The sequence below is a fragment of the Ovis canadensis genome, chromosome 15 (genome assembly GCF_042477335.2).
Source record: "Ovis canadensis isolate MfBH-ARS-UI-01 breed Bighorn chromosome 15, ARS-UI_OviCan_v2, whole genome shotgun sequence".
Lineage (NCBI taxonomy): Eukaryota > Metazoa > Chordata > Mammalia > Artiodactyla > Bovidae > Ovis > Ovis canadensis.
The window spans coordinates 8,492,173-8,501,363 of NC_091259.1; the positions used below are offsets into that span (position 1 = coordinate 8,492,173).

General features: G+C 42.3%; 1 pseudogene; it reads left to right on the top strand.

Moving 5' to 3' along the window:
* Positions 1-203: 203 nt before the first annotated feature.
* Positions 204-2,987, top strand: LOC138421394 (olfactory receptor 4A15-like; annotated as a pseudogene).
* The last annotated feature ends 6,204 nt before the right edge of the window (positions 2,988-9,191 follow it).

Sequence of the window (9,191 nt, forward strand, 5' to 3'; positions counted from 1 at the left end):
TTCCACTCTTTAAGATTTTTGAGATCAAGACAATGTTTTGATCAACCTTATAATATCTGACAGTATTGCATCATAACAAACATTAAGGTTCATTGTTTGAATGAATAAACAATTTAACTTAAGACTTCAGAAATCCTCTAGTAATAATTGCATTTGAAGGTAATTTTCCCCCAAACTCTGAAATAAGAACTACAGAAGAACCTATGGAACAAAGGAATAATGTAACTAAATTTGTCCTCTTGGGGCTCACTCAGAGTGTCCAGGGTCAGAAACATTATTTGTTGTCTTCTTGCTCATCTACATGGCAACAATGATGGGCAATCTACTCATTGTCTTGACTGTGGTGTTCAATCTTACTCTGCATTTCCCTATGTATTTCTTTACTGGCGACTTATCATTTCTTGTTTTCTTAGTATAAATTAATTTTAATTGGAGGCTAATTACTTTACAATATTGTATTGGTTTTGCCATACATCAACATAAAGGCTGATTTTAAAAGTATCAACATAGGACTTTTTAAAAAATTTTTACTTTTACTTTATTTTACTTTACAGTACTGTATTGGTTTTGCCATACATTGACATGAATCCACCACGGGTGTATATGCGATCCCAAACATGAACCCCCATCCCTCTTCCCTCCCCACAACATCCCTCTGGGTCATCCTCGTGCACCAGCCCCAAGCATGCTGTATCCTGCATTGGACATAGACTGGTGATTTGATTCTTACATGATATTACACATGTTTCAATGCCATTCTCCCAAATCATCCCACCCTCTCCCTCTCCCTCTGAGTCCAAAAGTCCGCTATACACATCTGAGTCTTTTTTGCTATCTTGAATACAGGGTCATCATTGCCATCTTTCTAAATTCCATTCACCATTGCAACGAAAAGAATAAAATACTTAGGAATATATCTACCTAAAGAAACTAAAGACCTATATATAGAAAACTATAAAACACTGATGAAGGAAATCAAAGAGGACACTAATAGATGGAGAAATATACCATGTTCATGGATCAGAAAAATCAATATAGTGAAAATGAGTATACTACCCAAAGCAATTTACAAATTCAATGCAATCCCTATCAAGCTACCAGTGATATTTTTCACAGAAGTAGAACAAAGAATTTCAAGATTTGTATGGAAATACAAAAAACATTGAATAGCCAAAGCAATCTTGAGAAATAAGAATGGAACTGGAGGAATCAACCTGCCTGACTTCAGGCTCTACTATAAAGCCACAGTCATCAAGACAGTATGGTACTGGCACAAAGACAGACACATAGATCAATGGAACAAAATAGAAAGCCCAGAGATAAATCCACACACATATGGACACCTTATCTTCGACAAAGGAGGCAAGAATATACCATGGAGTAAGCACAATCTCTTTAACAAGTGGTGCTGGGAAAACTGGTCAACCACTTGTAAAAGAATAAAACTAGATCACTTTCTAACACTGCACACAAAAATAAACTCAAAATGGATTAAAGATCTAAATGTAAAACCAGAAACTATAAAACTCCTAGAGGAGAACATAGGCAAAACACTCTCCGACATAAATCGCAGCAGGATCCTCTATGATCTACCTCCTAGAATACTGGAAATAAAAGCAAAAATAAACAAATGGGATCTAATTAAAATTAAAGACTTCTGCACAACAAAGGAAACTATAAGAAAGGTGAAAAGACAGCATTCTGAATGGGAGAAAATAATAGCAAATGAAGCAACTGACAAACAACTAATCTCAAAAATATACAAGCAACTTATGCAACTCAATTCCAGAAAAAAAAAACGACCCAATCAAAAAATGGCCCAAAGAACTAAACAGACATTTCTCCAAAGAAGACATACGGATGGCTAACAAACACATGAAAAGATGCTCAACATCACTCATTATTAGAGAAATGCAAATCAAAACCACAATGAGGTACCACTTCACACCAGTCAGAATGGCTGCGATCCAAAAATCTGCAAGCAATAAATGCTGGAGAGGGTGTGGAGAAAAGGGAACCCTCCTACACTGTTGGTGGGAATGCAAACTAGTACAGCCACTATGGAGAACAGTGTGGAGATTCCTTTAAAAATTGCAAATAGAACTGCCATATCACCCAGCAATCCCACCTCTGGGCATACACACCGAGGAAACCAGAATTGAAAGAGACACGTGTACCCCAATGTTCATCGCAGCACTGTTTATAATAGCCAGGACATGGAAACAACCTAGATGTCCATCAGCAGATGAATGGATAAGAAAGCTGTGGTACATATACACAAGGGAGTATTACTCAGCCGTAAAAAAGAATTCATTTGAATCAGTTCTGATGAGATGGATGAAACTGGAGCCGATTATCCAGAGTGAAGTAAGCCAGAAAGAAAAACACCAATACAGTATACTAACACATATACTTATCATTTCTTGATGGTGTTTATTCTACAATAGTCACTCCAAACATGATTATAGACTTGCTGTGTGAAAAGAAAGTCTTTTCCTTCCAAGCTTGCATGATACAACTTTTTACAGGGCACTTATTTGATGATTCTGATATAATACTCCTGGTGATCATGGCCTATGACAATTATATGGCCATCTCCAAACCCTTGCATTATTTGACAATCATGAATAAACGAGTTTGTATTCTGTTGCTGCTACGTACTTTGATTGGTGGGTTTTGCATGGGGTACTTCATCCTCTCCTTGTTTACAACCTTCCCTATTGTGACCCCAATGTCATTGACCACTTCTTCTGATGTACACTTTGATAAAACTTGCCTGCACTGACACCTACATTACTATCCTCACAGTGCTGGCCAATGATGGGGCAATCTCCGTGGTCATCTTTACACTCTTACTCATCTGCTATGGAATGATTCTGTGCTCTCTAAAAAATGTTAGTCAGGAAGGGAGGCACAAAGCCTTGTCCACCTATGGCTCCCACATTACTATGGTGGTCCTCTTCTTTGTGCCATGTACTTTTATGTGAGACCCCTCTGTACTTTCAGTTCAGCTCAGTTCAGTTATCAGTCGTGCCCAACTCTTTGTGATCCCATGAACTGCAGCATGCCAGGCCTCTCTGTTCATCACCAAATCCCGGAGTTCACTCAAACTCACGTCCATCGAGTCGAAGATGCCATTCAGCAATCTCATGCTCTGTCATCCCCTTTTCCTCCTGTCCCCAGTCCCTCCTAGCATCAGAGTCTTTTCCAATGAGTCAAACTTTCGCATGAGGTGGTGAAAGTACTGGAGTTTCAGCTTTCACATCATTCCTTCCAAAGAACACCCAAGACTGATCTCCTTCAGAATGGACTGGTTGGATCTCCTTGCAGTCCAAGGGACTCTCAGTAGTCTTCTCCAACACCACAGTTCAAATGCATCAATTCTTCGGGGTCAGCTTTCTTCGCAGTCCAACTCTCACTCTCACATCCATACATTACCACTGGAAAAACCATAGCCTTGCCTAGACGGAGCTTAGTCTGCAAAGTAATGTCTCTGCTTTTCAATATGCTATCTAGGTTGGTCATAACTTTCCTTACAAGAAGTAAGCATATTTTAATTTCATAGCTGCAATCACCATCTGCAGTGATTTTGGAGCACAAAAACATAAAGTCTGACACTGTTTCCACTGTTTCCCCATCTATTTCCCATGAAGTGATGGACCAGAAGCCCTGATCTTCGTTTTCTGAATGTTGAGCTTTAAGCCAACTTTTTCACTCTCCTCTTTCAATTTCATCAAGAGGCTTTTTAGTTCTTTTCACTTTCTGCCATAAGTGTGGTGTCATCTGTATATCTGAGGTTATTGATACTTCTCCAGGCAACCTTGATTCCAGGTTGTGCTTCTTCCAGCCCAGCATTTTTCATGATGTACTCTTCATAGAAGTTAAATAAGCAGGGTAAAAATATACAGCCTTGACGTACTCCTTTTCCTATTTGGACCAAGTCTATTGTTCCATGTCCAGTTCTAACTGTTGCTCCCTGACCTTCATACAAGTTTCTTAAGAGGCAAGTCAGGTGGTCTGGTATTCCCATCTCTTTCAGAATTTTCCACAGTTTATTGTGATCCACACAGTCAAAGGCTTTGGCATAGTCAATAAAGCAGAAATAGATGTTTTTTTGTTTGTTTGTTTTTGTTTTTTTTCTGGAATTCTCTTGCTTTTTTGATGATCCAGCGGATGTTGGCAATTTGATTTCTGGTTCCTCTGCCTTTTCTAAAACCAGCTTGAATATCTGGAAATTCACGGTCCACCTATTGCTGAAGCCTGGCTGGGAGAATTTGAGCATTATTTTACTAGTGTGTGAGATGAATACAATTGTGCAGTAGTTTGAGCATTCTTTGGCATTGCCTTTCTTTCGGATTGAAATGAAAACTGACCTTTTCCAGTCCTGTGGCCACTGCCGAGTTTTCCAAAGTTGCTGTCATACTGAGTGCAGCACTTTCACAAAATTATCTTCTAGGATTTGAAATAGCTCAACGGGAATTCCATCACTTCCACGAGCTTTGTTAGTAGTGATGCTTTCTAAGGCCCACTTGACTTCAAATGCCAGGATGTCTGGCTCTAGATGAATGATCATACCATCGTGATTATCTGAGTGATTATTATTCTTGCCACCTCTTCTTAATGTCTTCTGCTTCTTTTAGGTCTATACTATTTTTGTCCTTTATCGAGCCCATCTTTGCATGAAATGTTCCCTTGTTATCTCTAATTTTGTTGAAGAGATCTCTAGACTTTCCCATTCTGTTCTTTACCTCTATTTCTTTGCATTGATAGCTGAAGAAGGCTTTCTTATCTCTTCTTGCTATTCTTTGGAACTCTGCATTCAGATGCTTATATCTTTCCTATTCTCCTTTGCTTTTCGCTTCTCTTCTTTTCACAGCTTTTTGTAAGGCTTCCCCAGACAGCCATTTTGCTTTTTTGCATTTCTTTTCCATGGGGATGGTCTTGATCCCTGTCTCCTGTACAATGTCACGAACCTCATTCCATAGTTCATCAGGCACTCTATCTATCAGATCTATGTCCTTAAATCCAGTTCTCACTTCCACTGTATAATCATAAGGGATTTGATTTAGGTCATACCTGAATGGTCTAGTGGTTTTCCCTGCTTTCTTCAAATTCAGTCTGAATTTGGTAATAAGGAGTTCATGATCGAGCCACAGTCAGCTCCTGGTCTTGTTTTTGTTGACTGTATAAAGCTTCTCCATCTTTGGCTGCAGAGAATACAATCAATCTGATTTCAGTGTTGACCATCTGGTGATGTCCATGTGTAGAGTCTTCTTTTGTGTTGTTGGAAGAGGGTGTTTGCTATGACCAGTGCACTTTCTTGGCAAAACTCTGTTAGTCTTTGCCCTGCTTCATTCCACATTCCAAGGTCAAATTTGACTGTTACTCCAGGTGTTTCTTGGCTTCCTACTTTTGCATTGCAGTCCCCTATAAGGAAACGGGCATCTTTTTTAGGTGTTAGTTCTAAAAGGTCTTGTAGGTCTTCATAGAACCTTTCAACTTCAGCTTCTTCAGCATTACTGTTTGGGGCATAGACTTGGATAACTGTAATATTGAATGGTTTGCCTTGGGAACGAACTGTCTTTTTTGCGACTGAATCCAAGTACTGCATTTTGGGCTCTTTTGTTGACCATGATGGCTACTCCATTTCTTCTGAGGGATTCCTGACCACAGGAGTAGATATAATGGTCATCTGAGTTTAATTCACCCATTCCAGTCCATTTTAGTTTGCTGATTCCTAGAATGTCGACGTTCATTCTTGTCATCTCCTATTTGACCACTTCCAATTTGCCTTGATTCATGGACCTGACATCTTAGGTTCCTATGCAATATTGTTCTTTACAGCATCAGACCTTGCTTCTATCACCAGTCACATCCACAGCTGGGTATTGTTTTTGCTTTGGCTCCATCCCTTCATTCTTTCTGGAGTTATTTCTCCATTGACCTCCAGCAGCATATTGGGCACCTAATGACCTGGGGAGTACCTCTTTCAGTATCCTACCATTTTGCCTTTTCATACTGTTCATGGGGTTCTCAAGGCAAGAATAGTGAAGTGGTTTGCCATTCCTTTCTCCAGTGGACCACATTCTGTCAGCTCTCTCCACCATGACCCACCTTTTTGGGTTGCCCTGCAGGCATGGTTTAGTTTCATAGAGTTAGACAAGGCTGTGGTCCTAGTGTGATTAGTTTGACTAGTTTTCTGTGAGTATGGTTTCAGTGTGTCTGCCCTCTGATGCCCTCTTGCAACACCTACCATCTTACTTGGGTTTATCTTACCTTGGGTGTGGGGTATCTCTTCACAGCTGCTCCAGCAAAGCATAGCCGCTGCTCCTTACCTTGGATGAGTGGTATCTCTTCCCACCGCCCTTCCTGACCTTCAATGAGGGGTGGCTCCTCTAGGCCCTCCTGCTCTTGCACAACCACCACTCCTTGGGTGTGGGGTTGCTCCTCCTGGCCGCTGACCCTGGTCTCGGGCGCCACCCCTGGCCTCGGGCACCACCCATGGCCTCGGACATGGGGTGGCTCCTCTCGGCCTTCACGCTTGACATTGGACGGGGGATATCTCCTTCCGGCCACCATCCCTGGCCTCGGATGCAGGATAGCTCTCAGCAGCGCTTATTGCGCTGGCCTCTGCCGCTGCTACTTTTCAATAAAAGACCCTATTTTTTAAAGCAAACTTCATATATATATGTATATATATATATATATATTTTAATAATTTTTGTGTCTTTATTTTTTTCTTCTTTTTCTTCTTTTCTTTAATATTGTATTTTTGAAAAAAATCCAACCTCTACTCTTCTGTGTATTCTTACTACCTCTTCTTAATATCTCCTGCTTCTGTTACTTCCATATAATTTCTATCCTTTGTCGAGCCCATCTTCGCATGAAATGTTCCCTTGGTATCTCTAATTTTTTTGAAGTGATCTATAGTCTTTCCCATTCTGTTGTTTTCCTCTATTTCTTTGTGTTGATCGCTGAAGAAGGCTTTCTTATCTCTTCTTGCTATTATTTGGAACTCTGCTTTGAGATGCTTATATCTTTCCTTTTCTCTTTTGCTTTTCGCCTCTCTTCTTTCCACAGCTATTTGTAAGGTCTTCCCAGACAGACATTGTGCTTTTTTGCATTTCTTTTCCCTGGGGATGGTCTTGATCCTTGTCTCCTGTACAATGTCACGAACCTCATTCCACAGTTCATCAGGCACTCTATCAGATGCAGGCCCTTAAATCTATTTCTCACTTCCACTGTATAATCATAAGGGATTGGATTTAGGTCATATCTGAATGGTCTAGCGATTTTCCCTACTTTCTTCAATCTGAGTCTGAATTTGGTAATAAGGAGTTCATGATCTGAGCCACAGTCAGCTCCTGGTCTTGTTTTTGTTGACTGTATAGAGCTTCTCCATCTTTGGCTGCAAAGAATATAATCAATCTGATTTCAGTGTTGACCATCTGGTGATGTCCATGTGTAGAGTCTTTTCTTGTGTTCTTGGAAGAGGGTGTTTGCTATGACCAGTGCATTTTCTTGGCAAAACTCTATTAGTCTTTGCCCTGCTTCATTCCGCATTCCAAGGTCAAATTTGACTTTTACTCCAGGTGTTTCTTGGCTTCCTACTTTTGCATTCCAGTCCCCTATAATGAAAAGGACATCTTTTTTGGGTGTTAGTCTAAAAGGTCTTGTAGGTTTTTATAAAACCATTCAACTTCAGTTTCTTCAGCATTACTGGTTGGGGCATAGACTCGGATAACTTTGATATTGAGTGGTTTGCCTTGGAGACGAACTGAGATCATTCTGTCATTTATGAGATTGTATTCAATTACTGCATTTTGGGCTCTTTTGTTGACCATGATGGCTACTCCATTTCTTCTAAGGGATTCCTGCCCACAGGAGTAGATATAATGGTCATCTAAGTTAAATTCACCCATTCCAGTCCATTTTAGTTCACTGATTCCTAGTAGGTTGATGTTCACCCTTTCCATCTCTTGTTTGACCACTTCCAATTTACCTTGACTCATGGACCTGACATTCCAGGTTCCTATGCAGCATTGCTCTTTACATCATCAGACCTTGCTTATATCACCAGTCACATCCACAACTGGGTATTGTTTTTGCTTTGGCTCCATCCCTTCATTCTTTCTGGAGTTATTTCTCCACTGATCTCCAGTAGCATATTGGGCACCTAATGACCTGGGAAGTTCCTCTTTCAGTATCCTATCATTTTGCCTTTTCAAACTGTTCATGGGGCTCTCAAGGCAAGAATACTGAAGTGGCTTGCCATTCCCTTCTCCAGTGAACCACATTCTGTCAGACCTCTCCACCACAGCCCACCCATCTTGGGTTGCCGCACAGGCATGGCTTGGTTTCATTGAGTTAGACAAGGCTGCAATCCTTGTGTGATTAGACGGACTAGTTTTCTGTGAGTATGGTTTCAGTGTGTCTGCCCTCTTGCAACACCTACCATCTTACTCGAGTTTCTCTTACCTTGGGCGTGGGATATCTCTTCATGGCTGCTCCAGCAAAGCACAGCCACCGCTCCTTACCTTGGATGAGGGGTGTCTCCTTATCGCTGTTCCTGATCTTCAAAGTGGGATAGCTCCTTAGGCCCTCCTGTGCCTGCGCAGCCACCACTCCTTGGGTTGCTCCTCCCGGCTTCCGGCCCTGGCCTCCTGCATGGGTGGCTCCTCCCAGCTGCTGCCCCTGGCCTCAGGTTCAGGGTGGCTCCTCAGGGTCACCACCCCTGGCCTCGGGTGCAAGGTGGCTTCTCCCGGTCACCCCTGACCTCGGACGTGGGGTGTCTCCTCCTGGCCACCACTGGCCTCGAACGCTGTGTAGCTCCTCCCGGCCACCGCCCTGACCTCGGACACGGGGTGTGTCCTCCCAGCTGCCACTGACCTCGGAAGCAGGGTAGCTCCTCTCGGCCGCCACTCCTGACCTCGGACGCGGGGTGGCTCCTCTTGGCCGTTCCTGCACTGTCACAGCCTAGTACTCTGGCCACTGTCCCTGACTTTGGACGTGGGGTAGCTCTCCGCCTGCGCTTAGTGTGCTGGCCCGCCACCACTGCCACCTTCTGGACAGTCATAATGGGCCTGAGAAGGAACATCAGCAGTACTCCCAGAAAACTGAGCAGCAGGGAAAGGCCATAAGTCTCAGCGATTGCAGTTGCCGAACTCCTGAGCTACTTGGACCTGGGAAGG